Source organism: Neofelis nebulosa, chromosome 7 (genome assembly GCF_028018385.1).
Source record: "Neofelis nebulosa isolate mNeoNeb1 chromosome 7, mNeoNeb1.pri, whole genome shotgun sequence".
NCBI lineage: Eukaryota > Metazoa > Chordata > Mammalia > Carnivora > Felidae > Neofelis > Neofelis nebulosa.
The window spans coordinates 97,637,229-97,657,048 of NC_080788.1; the positions used below are offsets into that span (position 1 = coordinate 97,637,229).

Below are 19,820 nucleotides of genomic sequence, written 5' to 3' on the forward strand. Positions count from 1 at the left end.
GTTTTCAGGAAATTTTCTGCTAGTAATATGTTAAAATATTTTTCTGCCCCAATCTCTCACTTCATCTTATGACTACAATTCCTTGTATGCTCATTTTCTTGAAGTTGTCCTTCAAGTAATTGAGGCTCTCTTCTTTCTATCCCATGACTTTTCTTTCTGTTCTTCAGACTAGATAATTTCTACCAGTCTCTTAAGTTTATTGCCCCATCCAGCTGATGTCCAGTACATCCAGAAAACTTTAATTTTATTTTTTCTACTTCTCATTTCACAGTTCTCATTTGATTCATTTTCATAGTTTACCTTTTCTGAGATTCTCAATCTCTTTTTGCATTATGTCCATATTTTCCTTTAATTATGGAATGTATTTTAAATAGCTGTTTTAATAGGCTTGTCTGATAATTCTAACAGAAGTCTTTTCAGGGTTGGTCTTTATGAACTGCTTTTTCTCCTGATTATGTGTGACATTGCCTGGTGGCTTTTTGTTTGCTTTGTTTCTGTTTTCGTTTTTGTTTTTTATGCTTAAATTTTAAAAACTTCAGGGGTGCCTGGGTGGCTCATTTGGTTGAGCATCTTTCTGACTGATGGATTCAGCTCAGGTCATGATTTCACAGTTCGTGGGTTCAAGCCCCACACCTGCTTAGAATTCTCTCTCTCTCTCTCTCTCAGCCCCTCCCCTGCTTGTGATGTCTCTGTTTCTCTCAATAAATAAACAAAAGTTAAAAAGATAAAAATAAATTCATTTAAATGAATAAAAATTAAAAATAAAAAAAGATAAAATTGCATGTTGGACGTTACAGATGATATACTATAATGATGATTGGATTTTGTTCTACCAGGCAGATAGCTTGGCCAGACTCAAACACTTTCTCTCAGTAGAGAGCAATCAGAGTATCTACTTCTGTCCCTATGGCTACCATCTGCCTCCTTTCTTGGATACTCTCCTATATATGTAGTTAAGAGGTAAATCCAGGATCTGGTACATTTATACAGATTACCATGCATCTCCCTCTGTCTTTCTCAGCTCTGGAGATTCCGGGGCACTTTTTACCTATTCTGGCACACTGAAATTCTCACTTCTAATTCTTTATTTCTCAAGATAGTATGACAGGGGATTTCTGCCTGAGTCCTAGCATACATAATCTCCTTTTGGTGCATATTAGGGCATGCTTCCAGACAAAAGGACACATAAATGCGAATATCACCAAGTGTAGTTTGCCTCTTTAAAAATTGCCTCCTCTCTAATCCCTGCCTATCTCTGATCATTATACAGTACTTTAAATGCAGTCATCTCGGGGCGCCTGGGTGGCGCAGTCGGTTAAGCGTCCGACTTCAGCCAGGTCACGATCTCGCGGTCCGTGAGTTCGAGCCCCGCATCAGGCTCTGGGCTGATGGCTCGGAGCCTGGAGCCTGTTTCCGATTCTGTGTCTCCCTCTCTCTCTGCCCCTCCCCCGTTCATGCTCTGTCTCTCTCTGTCCCAAAAATAAATAAAAAAAAAAAAACGTTGAAAAAAAAAAAAAAAAAAAAAAAAAAAAATAAATGCAGTCATCTCTGCTCTAACAAAACATGTGTTCCTAAAAAATAATTATGACATGCAAAATACTGTAACAAAAACCGTATGATTTATAGAGAAAAAATGGTGTTAGAGATAGAACACTCAAAAACTTCATCTTGCCATTTAAAAAAAAAAAAGGAGGGGCGCCTGGGTGGCTTGGTCGGTTAAGCGTCCGACTTCGGCTCAGGTCATGATCTCATGGTCCGTGCGTTCGAGCCCCGCATCCGGCTCTGTGCTGACAGTTCAGAGCCTGGAGCCTGTTTCAGATTCTGTGTCTCCCTCTCTCTCTGACCCTTCCCCGTTCATGCTCTGTCTCTCTCTGTCTCAAAAATAAATAAGCGTTAAAAAAATTAAAAAAAAAAAAAGGAACATTGGTAAAAATGGTATCCCAGTTCTACATATGCTAAATGGTTAAGAAACACATAAATGCTAAAATAAATGTAGCATCTTACCATGTAAAAGACTTGAAATTTATAGAAGTGGGTGTTGGAAAGACTGCTTCTTAAGAATTCTGAGGTTATCTGAAATGCGACTGAGGTTATCTGAAAGTCGTTAACACCTGACATACATGAGTGTAGTTCATAATACACATGATGAAGTAAGGTAGCTAGTAATTGTGACGGGTGTATGTGTGTGTGTCTGCATTTTAGGTGTTCTTCCGTATCCATGCAGTTTGCTGCCTTTCTGTAATATGTAAAATTTCAGAGATGAAATTAAACACAAGCAAACATGAAATTTTAATTGTTTTCAAATTATGTCTTCATATATCAGTGGCTTTGGAACAAATTTAGTTTCCAGATAAGCATTCTATCGGAAGTGACTGCCGTTACTTTTTTTAGATTTAGACAAAATTTACAATTGTTATTTATAGGAGAATTAGTCTAAAGCTATTTGTTATTACTGAAAGCAGAACCTTCTTTTATTTCTTTTTCATTTTCAACATTATGTGTACTTTTTTTGGTGTCTGATATCTTTCACTTAGCATCATTTTTAAGATTTGTTGATGCTGTTAACATGTAGAAGTATTTTATTTCTTATTGCTGCATAGTATTTCATTTTATAAATATATCACAATTTAGTTTCCATTATACTGTTGATGGACATTTTCTTTATAGTTTTTTGTTATTTTGACTTAGGCTTCTGTGAAGAGTTGTTTGGTTATATTTTGGTCTGTGTTAAGAGTTTTGGGGTACTAGTGTATATGTACATATACCTGTTTTAGATACTGAAAAATAGTTTGCCAAATGAATTGTAACAATTTACATTCTTAGGAGCCTTGAATAAGAGGTCTAGTTGCTCTACATTTTTACTAGTACTTATTATTTTTACTCCTTTAAATTTGAGCTATTTTACTTGAGGTATAAACTCAACTATCTCATTATGGTTTTAATTTGCATTGTTCTAATGACTAGTGAAGTTGAGAACGTTTCATAGGCTTGTTGACCATTTGATCTGACTTGTAAAATGCCTGTATATTTTTTTGTCCGTGTTCTAAATTCAGGTGGCCATTTTCTTACTGGTTTATAGGAGTTCTGTATATGTCCTACATCAAAGCCATTTGTCAGATTCTGTAAATTTCATGTGCATTCAGTATTTGGCTTGCTGTTTTGCTTTCTTAAAGCTGTCTTTCAGTGTTTTATGTTATTTATATCATGTATTTTAATTCTCCCTCTAATCTAAAACACGCAAGACTATAATTATAATTGATCAATATTTACTCACATATTTATGCTTTGTTCTAATCTTATTCTTTCTTGTATTTTAATGCTTTCATGAGGAATCATTTCTTCAACAACTGCTTAAATAACTCTCTTGAAAATGTCTTTTATATTATGTCTCCTGGCAACCAGGTTTTATACTGTCTCTGTTTTTCTGTTTTTCTAGAAATGTATTGTTTGTCTATACATTGAAGAATAGTATTGTAACTACATAATTTTAGTTTAGCCCATGATCATAGCATTCATTCCAGTGTTGTTTAGCATTTATAAATGCGTCTGTCTGGAAATGTAAATGATAGGGACTATACTATTCTAAGGTGGAGGATAAGGAGAGATCATTGTGCCCTAATCCTTATTTTTAAGCATTGAATTTAAGGTATAGGATATGAAATAACTCAAGTAAGCAAAATCTAAGTAAAAATAATAGTTGGTTTCATATCCAGTCTTCCTGATATTTAGCAATGTTTCTTACGCTTTATATATGTCCATAAATATTTATTCATGGAGTTCATTTTTTTTTTCCTGTGGGCCTAACCCATGCTAGTACTATGCTAACCAATGGACAAATTATAGTTAGTGAGGTCGTTAGTCTCTTGGAGCTTGCATTCCATGAATGGAAAAGACAAAGAAAAGTAAACAATAGAATAAATGGGTATGTGAGATAATTTTCAGATAGTAGCAAGTACTTCAGAACAAACAAAACAGGCTAATAGAAATTAACTTTAGGAAGAGGTGGCAATTTAAAATATTATAATTAGGGCAGCCTCTGAGCTGAGACTTGAATGAATCTTGCAAAAATACAGGGGGAGCAAACTGGAGGGAGAGGGAATAAGAAAATGAAACAAGAAATGCACAACCCTGAGGCTGACACCAGCTTGACTCACTTATTGAACCTTGTGTGGAGCAAAGTAAATGATTTGTAGAAGGGTGAAAGATAAAGTTGGAAGACCATGCAAGGCATAGAACAATTAAGTTATTTTAGGCTCTTAAGTAGTTACTACAGGGTTTAAGTAGTAACGTTACAAGATCTGATTTGGACTTTAAACAAAAATCAAAAATACCTTTTCTTTTTAACTTGTTGATGTTTTGCTTGGTACATCCTATTGTGAATTCTAGGCATTCTTTAATATGCCTTATGCCTCTACCAATTTCCTTAAATTTCTTATTTCCCTATTCCTATTTAATAGTCTTAAGTATTCTGGAGACAAGTCTTTCCCTCTTGAAAGCTGAGGAAAATTACCAAATTTTATTAAATATAATTTAATTGATTTTTGTCTTTCCTGATATTTATATATTTAATACATTTTCTTATTTGTATTTTAGAAACATGCATTCATGATGTATTTCAGATTTAAGATGGTTAAAATACACACATAGCCTCCCAATGTGACAAGTTTGAAGGGGAAGCATTTGTGCTCACGTGTAAATAAATTCTAGTATATATGTTTAAAATTACCATTTTCTATAATAACTTTTATTTCTTTGTTACTGTTTGTTGTTTTTTTACTAGCTTAAGTTTATGAACAACCTTTAAGACAGGTTCATTCACAGTAGATACACATATGTAGTACACATTAATAATATGGACATAGAGTTCATATTTGTGCCTCTGTTTGTGTCAAACTAAATGTGTCTTCCTCTGTAGTTGGGGGAAGCAGGAAGTGTCAAAACCTGGCTCAGTAAGAAATTGAATGGCTGAGGGCAATTCTCCCTAAATCAAAGACTTGAAGTAGTCCAGAATGGTTACAATGATGCTTTACACAGAAGCACTTTATAGAATTTTCCCCTAATCTAGAAACCAAAGCACATATGTTCCTACCTTTGTGTGTATGAGGGAGGGGAGAGTCGTTTTAAAACATCATTGTAATGACTTTTTAGGAAGAATTATTTTTACTAAGGGTAAATGAAATAATGGTAGTTAAAAATTCATTGAATAACTGCTACTGACTCAGAGAATCCCTAAATTTCAGTGTAGTAAGTTTTGGTAACTTCATATTTCAGGTCAAATATCCAGTCTTTAAATTAATTCATTGTATCCTTTAAAGTCATTCAGTTGTTTTTTTTTTTTTTTTAATGGAAGAGCAGAATGTCAGTAACTTTAGACAATAGTTATCAAATGATTATAACTTATCAAATCAAAAAGGCTTCCAGCAATTCTTGTAGGTATAAAGAAAAAGCAGTCTGGAAATGAAATTGCAGCTTGAAATCCATGCTAGTTTTTACCTCAAATCTGCATATGCCCTGAATTAAGATTCCTTAAAATAATTATTATATCAAACTTAATACTAGGAAATGTGCCTGGTGAGTAGAAATTTTGGAGGGAGCAATGCACTATGCAAGTACCCATTTAGATTTTCTTTCTGACCTATGTGGAAAAAAAAAAATCTATAGAAGTTAAAGACCTAAAATTATATAGCATTACTAATGCTAAAGAAAGGAAAAAATGTGAAAGAGGTGCAAGTTTTTCAAGGAAGCCCATGGAGGAATTTACTTAGTTCCCAAGGTCACTGTAGTAAATAGGAAAAAGGTACAGTCCACTTCTAATTACAAGGAGTCTCTGGGGAAATAGATAAATGCAATCCAAATTTTCAATTCAGGCATTAGTTTCACCTGTTGGCCACAAATGCCTTTGCCAACAGGAATTTGATGTGACAGTTGTTTTTCAATCCATTTAATGTCCTCACCTTATCTCTTGTGGAAATGGTAGCAGAAGAACTAGAAGAAACCTAAATAATCACAACAAATTAGATAACCGAGCCTGCATTCTTCCTTTAGCTGCTCAGTGATGTAGAAACAAGTACAAGACAAGCAAATAGTTGCGAAAAGTCACACTGCTGATGGGAGTTTCAGGACTGCCATCCAGTGTCTTTAGAATTTCTAAGATAATATTTTCTTTCCTCTAGTGTATATTGCTATTGGGATTAACTAGTAAAACTCAGATGCCATATAGGTTTCTCTGTGAGAACATGGAGTATATTCTAATGGAAAAGACTAACAAAAATAAATGCACATGTATGTGTGTGTATCTTTATATTTGACCTCAAGAAAGAAGAGTTTCACTGCACTTGGGGAAGAGAAATAAGTAGCGACAACTCAAGGAAGAGCCTGATGGATTGTGTTACCGAAGACTCGACAGAAGAGGAAAAGGCAATTGCAGGATGAAATCACTACTCTGGTAGGCAGAAAGCAATTAAGCTATTAAATTCAGTCTCATCAGGGCAGATTATTGCTCACTGCTTGAGAAGAGAGAGAAAGAATAACACAAACAGAAGTGACGATAGAATTTTTAAAACCTCATTTGAAAAGACTGAAAACAGCTACTTTAAGCATCTATTGATTTTTAAGAAAATGCTGAAATGATAGCCCCAAACTGGGAAAACCAGATTTCTTTTTAACAGAAGTATTTGAGCCTGACTTATTGCAGGATAATCAGGTCCAGTTACTCTAGGTTTTGAGAATACCACAATTTAAGGTTGTTTGTTTGTTTGTTTTTTACCTTTTTAAGTTTACAAAATGTAGACTATGTTGATATGGTGATAATGCATACAGGTATTTAGCCTGCAACTTCAAACTTTTTCTCTATGTCACTATTCAGTTAATTGTATTGATATAAGCTTCTGTAATGTCACCTGAGAGATCAACGTGTCTAGGACTCTGATTTTTTAAATACAACTTGCAAATTTTGTTCTGAATACTGAAAATATATTTTATTCAGGGTCATTTATTAAATGGTTAGTTGGAACTTTTGGTTAAGAAATACCTAGGTCAACATTTTTAGTAATATTACTGTTTTGCAACTCATTTTTATGAGTCTTGGAAATAAGTTTTACCTTCATTATTTGGTTATATTAAAACTAACTTGTATATTTCTATTTTATTTATTGTCCTTTTTATATTATTTGAAATGTATGCAGAAAGAGCATCCTAACTTAAATTAGAGGCATATACAAAATCAGCAAACTACAGTTGCTTCTGAAAAACTATTAGCATAATGCAACTAATTAGTTGTAACAATAAAATATGGCAAGAAATAATTTGAGAAAGTAATTTTGTTATTTTAAAGGGAGAAATTTTGAATGTTAGAAATTTATAGTTTAGGGGCGCCTGGGTGGCTCAGTCGGTTAAGCGGCCGACTTCGGCTCAGGTCATGATCTCGCCGTCCGTGAGGGCTGTGAGTTCGAGCCCCGCATAGGGCTCTGTGCTGACAGCTCAGAGCCTGGAGCCTGTTTCAGATTCTGTGTCTCCCTCTCTCTGACCCTCCCCCGTTCATGCTCTGTCTCTCTCTGTCTCAAAAATAAATAAATGTTAAAAAAAAAAATTAAAAAAAAAATTTATAGTTTAGTTATTACTTATCTTAAGCATTGAGAAAATAAAAAGCAATGAATATTTTATAGTTAGAAAAGTGAAGTAAATTCTTACATATATATAAAATCCATGGGTATGTTTACACTTTCCAAAAAGTCAGACGGCTTGTATTTTCCAGGGTCATTGTAATTAGCAAGAAAAAAAAAAACAACCTTATTTTTATATAAAGAACTTTTAAGCCTGTCCATTATGATTATTTAAAATATTTTTTATTCAGCTCATAATGAGCCTTTTACCATTGTTTATTGTTATTAATAATAATATTGTAAAGATATATCTGTGCCCAATATACATATGATTTTAAAAATAAAAAAAATGTGGAGCGCCTGAGTGGCTCAGTTAGTTAAGTGTCCAACTTCTCCTCAGGTCATGATCTCACAGTTCATGAGTTTGAATTCTGTGTCGGGCTCTGTGCTGACAGCCCAGAGCCTGCTTCAGATTCTGTGTCTCCCTCTCTCTCTGCCCCTTCCCTGCTCATGCTATGTCTCTCAAAAATAAATAAACATTAAAAAAAAATTTTTAAGAAAAAATAAATTAAATTAAAAAAATGTAAAGAAAATACATCTTATTCTCTCTTTGTATAGAGACTCAATCCTGCTTGATATTTTAGTTAACAATTTAGTTTTGCCACTTAGCGCAGGAGTTAGAAGGAGTTGGATTTATAATCGAGATGTACAAATGCATTTTCAAGCTAAATTAATATCAACTAAAATGATTATTGAAATGATTTATTTTTTTATTAAAATGATTTTTTCTGAAACTACTTCATAGAAAATCTTATATGTGAATATGAGTTTGATATGAGATATTTTTCATCTATAGCAAAATTTTTCTGCCAAGACAAGAAAATATAACTATTAGTATGATATTTGGAAGAAATAAGCATGAAATGTTTAAATCATGTAAGAACCAATGTAAGCAAGCAGTAATCATCAAATTATTACTGTTGTTCAAAATAATTTTAAGGGAACCAAGAGTGAATTTGATGTGTCACAATAGTAAAATGTTAAAAATTTTTTCTTGTATTACTCAGTCACTCAACGCTCTTAAAGATGCACAGTTTGCTAGGCACTGCACTGGATGTTTAAAAAGAATAAATGCCTAAGGTGCAGACATTGTTGAGAATTTACTCATAATCCAGTGGGAATGATTATTGAGTGTAAACATGCTTATAATTTAATAAAAGATTTAAAAGAAACACTAGATACAAATGTACGGCTTGGATTTCAATGTACGTGTCAGGTTTCACATTTAGGTCTTTAATTTATTTTGTGTTTATTTTTGTGTATGGTATAAGAGAGTGGTCCAGTATCATTCTGTTGCATGTTGCTGTCCAACTTTCCCAACACTATTTGTTGAAGAGACATTATTTTTCCCATTGGATATTCTTTCTTGTCTTGTGGGTTCATTTCTGGGTTTTCTATTCCTTCTATTGTTTTACGTGTCTATTTTTGTGCCAGTACCATATTGTTTTGATTACTACAGCTTTGTAATAGTATAAGTTGAAGTCTGGAATTGTGATGCCTCCTTCTTTGCTTTTCTTTTTCAAGGTTGCTTTGGCTATTCGAGGTCTTTTGTAGTTCCACACAAATTTTAGAATTTTTTGTTCTACCTTGTGAAAATGCTGGTGGTATTTCGATAGAGACTGCATTAAATATGTAGATTGCTTTGGGTAGTATGGACATTTGAATAATATCTGTTCTGCTAATCCATGAGCATTGAATGTCTTTTCATTTCTTTGTGTCATCTCCAATTTCTTTCATCAGTATTCTACAGTTTTCAGAGTACTGGTAGTTCATCTCATTGGTTAGGTTTACTTCTGGGTATCTTATGGTTTTTGCTGCAATTGTAAGTGGGATTGATTCCTTAAATTCTCTTTCTGCTGCTTGATTATCGATGTATAGAAATGCAACATACTTCAGTACGTTGATTTTGTATCCTGCATCTTTACTGAATTCATTTATCAGTTCTAGTAGTAGTAGTTTTGAGTGGAATCTTTCAGATTTTCTATATAGAGCATGATGTTATCTGCAAAATAGTTAAAGTTTTTATTCTTCCTTGCTGATTTTGGATGCATTTCATTTCTTTTTGTTGTCTGCATTTTATTTCTTTTTGTTGTGTGACTAGAACTTCCAGTACTATGTTCAATAAAAATGGTGAGAGTTCACATGCCTGTCTTCTTCCTGACCATAGAGAAAAACTTCTCAGTTGTCCTCCCCATTGAGCATATTAGCTGTGCATTTTCATAGATGGCTTTTATTATCTTGAGCTATGTTCCCTCTAAATCTACTTTGTTGAGGGTTTTTATCATGAATGGATGTTATACTTTGTCAAATGCATTTTCTGCATCTATTGAAATGATCATATGGTTCTTACCCTTCATTTTATTAATGTGATGCATCATGTTGATTTACAAATATTGAGCCACCCTGGCAATCCAGGAGTAAATCCCACTTAATCATGGTGAATGATTTTTAGTGTATTGTTAGATTTGGTTTGCTATTATTTTATTGAGAAGTTTTGCATCCATGATCTTCAGGGGTATTGTGAATTTGGAAGTTTTCCTTCCTTTTCTATTTTATGGAGTAAAATTCTTCAAATGTTTGGTAGAATTCATCTGGGAAGCCATCTGGCCCAGGACTCTTGTTTGTTGGGAATTCTTTGATTATTGATTCAATTTCTTTGCTGGCAATCAGTCTGTTCAAGTTTTCTATTTCTTCCTGTTTCAGTTTTTGTAATTTATGTTTCTAGGAATTTATCCATTTCTTCTAGGTTGTCCAATTTGTTGGCATATAGTTTTTCAAAATATTCTAATTGTTTGTATTCTGTGTTGTTGGTTGTCATTTCTCCTCTTTCATTTGTGATTTTATTTATTTGGGTCCATTCTCTTTTCTTTTTATAGTCTGGCTAGAGGTTTATCCATTTTACTCATTTTTTTTCAAAGAACCAGCTCCTGGTTTCATTTATTTGTTCTATTGGTTTTTAGTTTCTATATCATTTGTTTCTGTTCTATTATTTATTATTTCCTTCCTCTGTTGGCTTTAGGCTTAGTTTATTATTCTTTTTCTAGCTCCTTTAGGTATAAGATTAGGTTGCTTATTTGAGATTTTTCTTGCCTCTTGATATAGGCCTGTACTTCTGTATACTTCCCTCTTAGAACTACTTTTGCTGAATCCCCAAAGTTGTGGACCATTGTGTTTTCATTTTCATTGGTTTCTATGTATTCTTTTAATTTTTTCTTTGATTTCCTGGTCAACCCATTCATTGTTTAATAGTATGTTGCTTGATTGCCATGTATTTGTGGTCTTTGCAATTTTTTTCTTGTGGTTGATTTCTAGTTTCATAGAATTGTGATCAGAAAAGATGTATGGTATGATTTTAATCTTTTTGTATTTGTTGAGGCCTGTTTTGTAGTCTTATATCTGATTTATTCTGGAAGATTTTCCCTGTGCATCTGAAAAGAATGTGTATTCTGCTGTTTTAGGATAGAATGTTCTGATTATATCTGTTAAGTCCATCTGGTCCAGTGTGCCATTCAAAGCCATTGTTTTCTTATTGATTTTCTGCTTAGATTATCTGTATCTGTATCTGTAATTGTGTTAAAGTCCACTACTATTGTCCATTGCTATAATTGTGTTAAAGTCCCCTATACTATTACTGTATTATCATCAGAGTCCCTTTATTTTTGTTGTTAATATTTTTGTATAGTTTGATTCTTTCAAGTTGGGTAATAAATATTTACAACTGTTATATCTTCTTGTTCAATTATCCTCTTCGTTATTACATAGTGTCTTTCTTTGTCTCTTGTTACATTCTTTCTTTTGAGGTCTATTTTGTCCAAAATAAGTACTGCTATTCTGGCTTTCTTTTTCTATCCATTTGCATGATAGTTCTTCATCTCTTCGTTTTCAATCTGCAGGTGTCTTTAGGTCTAAAATGAGTCTCTTCCAGTCAGCATATAGATGGATCTTGTCTTTTTATCAATTCTGACACCCTGTGTGTTTTGCTTGGAGCATGTAGTCCATTTACATTCAAAGTAATTACGGATATATATGAATTTATTGTCATTTTATTACTTGTTTGTGGTTGTTTCTGGAAATTTTCTCCAATAATTTCTTTCTCTTTTATGTTTTGCTGATTTTTCTTTAGTAATCTATTTGGATTTTTTTCTCTTTTGCATGTTTATTAGTGGTTTTTGATATATGGTTACCATATACTTGATATATGGTTTGTATGTAACCTCTTTTTCAAATAGCAGTCTATTAAGTTGATGATCATTCAAGTTTGAACCCATTTTTCACTCTTCTCCACATTTTAGGTATATGTTATCATATTTCATGTCCTTTTTTGTGTGTGAGTTCCTTGACTTGTTTTTACAGAAATATTCATTTTTACTGCTTTTGTGTTTCTTGCCTTTAAACTCTCACTTTTTGTCTCTCCACTTAAACATAACCCTTTAATATTAATTGCAGGGCTGGTTTAGTGGTCACAAAGTCCTTTTGTTTTTGTCTAGGAAACACTTTATCTCTCCTATTCTGAATGATAGCCTTGCTGGAAAGAGTATTCTTGACTGCAGATTTTTCCTATTCTGCATTTTGAATGTTTCATGCCACTCCTTTCTGGCTTGCCACATTTCTGTTGAGAAATCTCTAGCTAGCCTGTGGGTTTTCCCTTGTAAATTAAAGACTGACTTTGTCTTGCTGCTTTTAAGAATTTCTCTTTATCTTTTTTTTGCCAATTTTATTATAATTTATCTTGGTGTTAGCCTGCTTTCATTGATTTTAATGGGAGTTCTTTGTGCCTTCTGGATCTGGATATCTGTTTCTTTCTCCAGATTAGGGAATTCAGCTATTACTTCTTCAAAAACTTTTCTGCCCCTTTTTCTCTCTCTTCTTCTGGGACTCCTATAATATGAATATTATTATGCTTGATGGAGTCACTCAGTTCCCTAAGTGTATTCTCATTTTGCATAATTATTCTTTCATTCTTTTGTTCAGCTTCATTGCTTTCCATTACTTTGTCTTCTAGGTCATTAATTCCTCTGCTTCTTCCAGCCTGCTATTCTTTGCATCCAGCCTGTTTCTAACTTCATATATTGTACTCTTCATCTCTGATTCTTTTTTTTTTTTAACTTTATCTCTATGGTAAGAGTTTCACTGATGTCTTCTATTCTTTCCTCATGCCAAGTGAGTATCCTTATGGTTGTTGCTTTAAGTTCTCAATCAGGCATGTTACTTACATTTGCTTTGCTTAGATCTCTGGTTGTGGCCCTATCTTGTTCTTTCATTTGGGATAAATTCCTCTGTCTGAGCATTTTATCTCAGTCTCTGCCTTCTTCTGTGTTAGAAAAGCCAGTTATGTCTCCTGCTCCTGAAAGTAATGGCCTTATGAAAAAGTGATTCTATAGTGTCCAGGGCCTGGAGCTTCAGGGAGTGTCTCTGATGTGTGCTCCATGCACTCTGCTGTTGTGTTCTGGCTGTCTATCCTTCAGGTCAGTTATCTGCAGAGGTTCTCCTTGTCTGCTGTGGGAATGTTTGGTCCCTAGCATGAATGTGGTGAGTTTTAGAGTATGCTCTGGTCTGTTTGTGAAATGAGACCTGTCACCACCTCCATCAGAACTGAGGCCCTGCAAATCTCTCTGGTTGGGAGACATTGTGTGGATAGGGATTTTTGTTTGTCTTCTGGGGCATGGGCCCACTACACTGGCACTAAGGCAAGAATGGCTGAGAAAGTCCAATTTCACCAGAGCAGAGATGGTGGGGCTTGTTGTAAGCAAGTCAGGAAGCCAGTGTTAGCACTATACTGCTTCCTGTAGGTGACTCTGTTTATGCTGAGGGGGCAAGGAGGGAAATGGCACCCCAGCTCCTTTGTTCCTGAGAGATGTGTCTCTGTGAATGTTGCCTCTCAGGACAGGCTCTCAAAAAAGAAATACTTTCCCCTCCGTGTGCCCAAGGCACCCTTCAGATGTCTGTTTCCATGTTGTCTTCCCCCAGGTTGTTTCATTGTTTTCCTGCCTTTATGCTAAGAGCAACACAATCCCCTCTGGGCTCTATCCCAGCCAAGGCTGCTGATCTTTAAGCAGCAGCTTAAAGCTTAAAAAACTCCAGGAGTTAAGCCTTGCTAGTTGTGAGAACTCCAAAAAAATCAGCCCCTCTCATTTTCCAAGGCAGTGTCTTTGGGGAAACATTCTCCATGTGTGTTCCCCTGTGTGTTCCTTTCTCTCTCTCTCTTTCTTTCTCTCTCTCTCTCTCTCTCTCTCTCTCTTTCTTTCTTTCTCTCATTCCCTCTCCCTCTCTGCCCCCACCCTACTTCTCTGAAACCATGGCTCCCTCTCTTCCACAACAGCTATGGACAAGACCCAGAAAGAGCTGCACTGAGATTGTGGAGGTAAATTGATTATATACTTGGGGGTTGGGGAGGCAAAGACCAGGGGAAATTTCCAAAAGGATTTTCACATGCTAAAGAGAATTCACAGGGTCCTGGAGTCCTAGCTATTATAAAGCTAATGTTGTTTTTACCTCTGGCCACACATTAACATTAAGATAGTTGGGAGTTCCTGGAGGAGTGTCATCCTCTGCTTGTCTCAAGTATTTGTCAGCAGGCTGCAAGTTGTAAGAAAATTTAATTTTATCTACATTTCTTACTGCCTTTGTTTCCCACATTACCATTATTTGGTTTGATGAAAGGAAAAGAGAGAGAATTAAAATGGCTTTAGTGGAAAATAGTCTTATTTTCAAAAAGGGGAGACACATATATTAATTATTGGTGATTAAATAGATCTAGGGAACAAAAATAGTCATCTGTGTGAAGTGACTAGTACTTCTAACTGATTTTTATAAAGCATCAGTTTATAAAGCATATAAAGCATCAGTTTATATTTCCAAGCCAAGATCTCACTTTAGTCCCTTTGTTATTCAAAAAGTCCTAGTATCTTCATTATTGATGTATGTTTTTACTTTCCATCATTTCCTTAGGTAACTTACTTTCGATAGCTGAATATGGAAGTGAAACCAAAGAGATTATTAATAACTATATTCAGTCCGAAGTGATTAATGGGGTAAGAAATAGAGAACTAGAAAGTAAGAGAAATGCAAATCTGAAAAAGAATCCTGGAAAGGAGCTTTACATTCAGTATATTTATAAAGATGTCATAGCGAGGATCAAAATTGTTTGGGAGAAAAGTTAAGGTCAGTGGGAGGGGCATTCCTCTTTGGGCAGCACAGTAGAGTGGAAAGCACAAAACCAGGCTAGCTTGCTGACTGATTGAATCCTCACAACTCTACTACATAGTTGCTGCATGATTATTTAGCTTTTTGTTGGTTTATTTGTTTGTTTTGAGACAGAGAAAAAGAAGGGGAGGGGCAGAGAGGGAAAGAGAGAGAAAATCCCAAGCAGGCTCTAGACTGTCAGCATAGAGGCAGACATGGGGCTCAAACTCTCAAACCATAAGACATTGACCTGAGCTGAAGTTGGACACTCAACTGACTGAGTCACCAGGCACCCCTGATTATTTAACTTTTAAAATGCCACGATTTTTATTTTAAATTAGGTTGCTATTGTCTAATCCACAAGGTTGTTTTGAGTAATAATGAAAGAATATTTGTATAACATTTATTAAATAGTTTTCACTCTAACAAATATTAACCTTCTTTCACGAAAATGTCAGCGTGATATAATTAAAAATGCCTTACTTTCCATTAACATCAAGACATGTACTCTTAAAAGGAACTTTTGTGATATTTATATTCCATGAAATTTTCCCTCTATTATAACGAAACACATTTCTGTCTGTATTGAATTTTAAGTGCCTTTATTGAAGTAAATAAAGTTATTTGAAGTCAGGACTGTATCAGAATCTGAGGGGTTTGGTGTGATAAACATGAATGAAAACATGATCTTTAAATCAGAAGAGTGTATTCAAATCCTGTTCTATCATTTTCCACCTGAGCAGGAGCTTGTTGTAATGGCCTAGTAGTATTATTGATGTGTAACCTGGAGGAATGTTACATTTCTACTATAAAAGAAAAATTGCTTTAAGTTCTGTACTTATGGCACAAGAGGTATGGCACATGAGTGCACGGTAGTACCTCATCAACAGTGATTTGCTTTATGAAGTTTACTTATTATTGCAATACAGGCTAGAAAATTTATTGACGTAACTTCTAGCCTAAAAGTCCATCTCATAAATAGTCTGACCGTGAAAAGTTGTCTTCTTGGAATATTTTATAGTTTTTGCTAATATGGACAAAGTGACTTAGAAACATTGTTGCTGAAATAGCAACAGAGATTTGAATAGGTATAACCTGGCAGAGAAGGTTTGTGTTCTTTCCTCTCTCCTAACCAGAAAATAGAGTTTTGCTGTTACTTGATGCCTTTTTCTTCATAGGAAGAGCTAAACTTATTTGGTATGTTAGATCCAGAATGAGAGGAAGGGAACTTTCCAATAGACGTCTGCTTGCAAGTAGCACTTATGCTAATTTATCCTTCCATGGCAATTCCTCTGATATCTCTGACTCTTCATGCCTTGCCAAGTTGCTGGTAGACACCTGCTGGCCGAAACAGGGACACTTTGCAATACCAGCCTGTGGGGAAGAGTGTATCAATTCTGTCTACCACAGGTTTAATTTGTTTTATTTCATCCTGGTTCCTACAACCTTGACCCTATTTCTTATGTTGCATTTCCCATGTACTAAAAAAACAAAGTCAACACAAGAAGAAAACATTCAGGAACTGCTGAAAAGCACACTATAATATACCATCCTAAATTTAAGGACTATTCTAGTGGTGATGAAACTTGAAAAATGGAAACAACGTGACTTTCTTCTCAGAAGATGTATGGCTCAGCACAAAATAAAGCTCCACTCTCAGGCTCTGTGGTGAGATGGAAATAGTAAACATGCCTCAGAGAAGCTCTAGGTATTGGCCACTTAGCAAGGTTGTTAACTAATGATTTAAAAACATTGCTACCATTTTGAAATAGAAGTGGTTCATACAAAATTTTTATAAGTGTGATTTGTAAATATAACTTGATCAGTGACTTACACTATAAACTTTATCCTCTTGAAATGTACTGTTTCTTCAGTTTTATAGGTATAAGTTAAAAAAATCAGAATATAAGTGGTTTTTTTTTTAATTTTTTTTAACGTTTATTTATTTTTGAGACAGAGAGAGACAGAGCATGAACAGGGGAGGGGCAGAGAGAGAGGGAGACACAGAATCTGAAACAGGCTCCAGGCTCTGAGCTGTCAGCACAGAGCCTGACGGGGGGGCTCGAACTCACGGACCGGTGAGATCATGACCTGAGCCGAAGTCGGACGCTTAATCGACCGAGCCACCCAGGCGCCCCGGAATATAAGTGTTTTTAAGTGGAATGGCGCTATGACTTCACTTTATTGGCACCTGAACTCTGTTCAATATGAGGGGATCTGAGTTAACTATAGTGATTGGCAAGAGGAAGTGATGAAAGTTCACTTACTTCCATTCAAAATCTCTCTTTGGCCAACGTTCATTACTTACTTAACTAGATTATTTGTCAGCACATTATATTACCAAGAAGAGGAATATTGCAATGAAAATTTTCTACACCTCAAAAAAAAAAAGGTTGTTAAACTAAATAATGCTTTCTTTCTCTAAACCATATCTGTAAAAACAAAACAGGAAGGAAAAAACTTTATCCTTTGTTTGAAACAAAAAAACAAAATCCCCCAAAAATCTCATCCTACCTTTTGACGGGTTAATATTTCATAGGACTTTCAAAGAGGAATATGGAGCATGTAGTTTGATGAAATAGAACCGACAAGAATTAGTCATGTCTAACCTCTGACGCGTGAAGCACAGTGATAGTCTGAGAGACTAAAGAAAACTGCTCTTTTCTATTCTGCTCAAATAGTATGATGCTAAAATCCAAGACCTAGAGTTAGGGTGTTTGGATGGAAATTTCAACCACGCCACTTACTAGTGCCGTCCTCTTGGACAACTTTCTTAAATTCTTTGTGCCTTGTCTTTTTCATCCATAAAATGGGGATGTTGAAAGGAATAAATCAGTTAAAAAACGAAAAGGACTACGGACAGTGCTTGTCACACACTTCTCCATTCTCACTACTACTGCTATTACTTTCTTGAACAAACTAATTCCAAGGGACAGTCAGGGTCATCCTGGGGACTGTGTCAAAGAAACAGTATGTAGAAACAGAATACATCAAGTTCAGTATAGTGTGGTAAGGGAGCTATCAAGATCTTGGGCTTCTGGTTTGCTTGTTAGATTAGCAGACTATTTACGTGAAATGTTGGCTTTTGCACCTCACTTTCAATGTTAAATGAAAACATTCTTGCCAAATAAGTACACGATAAAGAATGTTATTTTTGTTAGCAGCTAGGTCAGGGGATGATGTTTCTTTTAACTGTTCGTCCTTAGACTGATAGAAGCTTTTCCAACTCAAAATATTTGGCCCTTAAAAAAATCTCATTTAGCATAATGAACTTGATATTCTGTTGAAATAACAAGACCCAAAACATATATAATTTTTTTGAAATGGGAAACAGAGAAACTTAACTGTATTTGCTGCCATTATCTGTGTTCCTTCAAATTATTTAAACGTTCATATTTTACATTTGATATATCACAGAAGCACATAGCACTTGTCTCTAGAAGTCAAAACTCCAAATAGCCTAGGCTTACATGGTGAGAAACAACCAATGTGAAGAAGATTAAAAGATATAATTTCCTTTAGCATAAACAAGGACTTATTTTTACCTTACGGATAATATTTTCTTTGACTTGAAGGAGCATAGTGATTCAGTGTTAAATAGGACAACATCTAAAAAATTTTAATCATTTATACTGCAAAAAAATGTTGTGTAATGTGTTGAGCTTAGAGTTATTTAGAGTTAATTAGATGTAAAGATAAGGCATAATGAAAATTAAAGTAAGATGATAACATCCTCCATCTTTACCTAGAATGGAATACCAAAAAGGAGGAGCATGTTAGGTAACATAGTAGATCACTGGACGCTTTAAAATAATTCATGTGGTGGTGGTGGTGGGGTGGAGGGGGCTTGGGTGGCTCAGTCAGTTAAGCGTTGGACTTCGGCTCAGGTCATGATCTCACAGTTCACAGTTTGAGCCCCCGTTGGGCTCTGTGCTGACAGCTCAGAGCTGGAGACTACTTCAGATTCTGTCTCCCTCTCTCTCTGCACCTCTCCTCCCTCCCTCTCTCTCTCTCTCAAAAATGAATAAGCAATAAAAAATTTAAATGAAAAATAAAATAATCCATGTTGGTTGGATTGTGGGTTAAAACATCACAGAAGAAAATAATTCGTGGAGATAAAAGAGATACTTACATTTGTGATCTAAAGACCAGGGAGCTTCCGTAAAATAATTCTGTATCTTTTATAGCGATAGTTGCAGGATCTGATCCTGTGGGTGGACAAATTACTTTGTAGGTTGAATTAAACTGACTGTGTCTTTCATGTGGAAGTTAGGATGTTGTTTGAGAAATGGGATTTCAAGTAATGGAACCTGGAAAATGTCAGTGCATTTCAATGATTCAAACAGTCAAAGCACATTAAGACTATCTTGCCACAGAAGTTGCTGCTTCTTTCTTATGAAGCTGGTCTTGCTTTTCTTTAAGGCCCTATCATTATCTTACCTTGTGGTGCACTTTGCCAAGTGATATGATGGTGTATCACTTACTTTATTACCATATTACCTTTAACTAGACAAATACCACCCTAGAAAAATAAGAATAAATCATCATCATCTAGATTTGGAAGACTTTTTATTGCAAATGAAATCTAGGAATGGATTTCTAGAGGAAGGGATATATGTTTAAATTGAATGAAATTTCATGGATGAGGGTAGACTTGGAGGAAAGCCTTGATTCCAACTATAGCTCAAGAAGATGGGAATAAGCCCAATGTTTTTTTTTTGTTTATTTGGTTTTTTTTTTTTTTTTTTTTTTTAGTTTTTCTTGGTTGGTTGGTTTTTGGCTAGTTCCTGGAAACATGAACTCAATTTACTCGTGCTAAGTGAAATTGAAATGGCAGAAATTCCAAGGTAACCTATAAAGGGAGGAACCAAAATACTTAAAAGATAGGAAAGTTGTGAAGAATTTGTTATATGCAATCCTTTGACCACTTTCTACCTATATCCCAAGAAGGCTGGGAAGATCCACTTTCTTCAACAA

General features: G+C 34.9%; 1 long non-coding RNA gene across 1 annotated transcript in view; it reads left to right on the plus strand.

Moving 5' to 3' along the window:
* The first annotated feature begins 13,828 nt into the window (after nucleotides 1-13,828).
* The window catches only part of LOC131517162 (uncharacterized), a 129,236-nt gene continuing 123,244 nt past the window's right edge, over nucleotides 13,829-19,820 (plus strand). The window contains exon 1 of the long non-coding RNA XR_009264434.1: nucleotides 13,829-14,022. This is a non-coding gene — a long non-coding RNA (uncharacterized LOC131517162). The remainder of the gene's footprint in view (nucleotides 14,023-19,820) is intronic.